Source organism: Octodon degus, unplaced genomic scaffold, assembly GCF_000260255.1.
Source record: "Octodon degus isolate 3935 unplaced genomic scaffold, OctDeg1.0 scaffold00531, whole genome shotgun sequence".
Classification (NCBI taxonomy): domain Eukaryota; kingdom Metazoa; phylum Chordata; class Mammalia; order Rodentia; family Octodontidae; genus Octodon; species Octodon degus.
This window is the reverse complement of record NW_004525107.1, coordinates 196,340-197,630: the sequence shown is the minus strand read 5'-3', so window position 1 is coordinate 197,630 and position 1,291 is coordinate 196,340. Positions and strand designations below refer to the sequence as shown.

Sequence of the window (1,291 nt, the reverse complement as noted above, 5' to 3'; positions counted from 1 at the left end):
TGTGTGTGCAGAACCCTAGATTGAACTCAAACCCTTGCATTTGCCATGGAAGTGTTTATTCTACTGAGCAGAAACTAGATTGATTAATTCAAAGGACTGAAAAAGAAAAAAAATCTGTCCTCATTGAATTTTATACTTAGCAAACATATCATTGAAAACTAAAAGTAAAATATTTTCTAGTAATATAAACTCAAAATATTCTAATACCTCCAGATGTAACATATAGAAAATTACAAAGACCACAATCCAGAAGGTAAGAGAAGTTGCTGTATGGTTCTGGATAAAGAATAAAGAGCTCTCAAAATGATAGTTATGCAGGACTATGTAAAATATAATTATATTAGATGAATCCATTTAAAAGGTCATTGAAGATTACCATGAAACAGTATCAATCTTATGCCAGGTTATATGCATATTTTTCATATGCGTGTGTGTAAGACAAGGAAGAACTAATATAAAGCCAATGGAAAATGGAAATATATTTTTAAAGCTTCTAATACTAGTAGAAAATATCTGTTGTGATGATAACGAATAATAGGAAGTGCCCTCAGAAACAATAACTGACATTATTCATACTTGATCTGATTATAGTCAGTTAAAACTCAACAGAGTAGTTGAACGTTACTGCCAGATTCAACTCCCAAGTTCTTTTTCTTCATCTTTCAGTTGTTGGACTCACTGCAGAATATTGGAGATGAGAACAGCATTCCACTGTGGAGTCGGGTTGCAGAGTGGCAGAAGATGCCAGCAGCTTAGTGTTACAGATGTCTTGAGTCACCTGTGAGGCCTATGTACAGAGGTGCCACCCACCAACTTCTGCTCAAAGTCTGTGGAGTGTTGGCCTTGGGTCAGGTTTGGTCACAGCACTGGAGTTCAGTAGAGCTGTCAGCAGCACAGCCCAGGAGGAGGCAGAGGGCTGGAAGCTGCATTGATTGTGTTTGAGAATCTCTGAGAGTGAAACATTTGCTACAGAAGAAAAAAGCTGCTTCCCTCTTGTATCAGAGGCTTTCTCAAGAGAACTGATGCATCTGAAAATTATTTTCTAGGACAAGCATGCAGCATTTGATGTTGTTAATTAACCGACCCACCAAACAGGAGCATCTGTTTCTTAGGATAAATATATACTTGCAGATGTCATTGCCTACTGTTATAATAATGGATGGTCTTTGGTGTTAATTCTTAGAAAAAAAAGAAAATATCATACCATGTTTTATAAGTAGACTGTAAGTCAAAGATACAGTATAAATCATAAAGCAAAAATTAAAATTAAACAATATTCCAAAAATTAATT

The 1,291-nt window shown here is 35.5% G+C and overlaps 1 non-coding gene across 1 annotated transcript; it reads left to right on the top strand.

Annotated features, from left to right (window-relative positions):
• Positions 1–514: 514 nt before the first annotated feature.
• On the top strand, positions 515–587 carry LOC111814785. Its single transcript, XR_002819675.1, has one exon. It is a non-coding gene; the product is annotated as a small nucleolar RNA SNORD49 (small nucleolar RNA).
• The last annotated feature ends 704 nt before the right edge of the window (positions 588–1,291 follow it).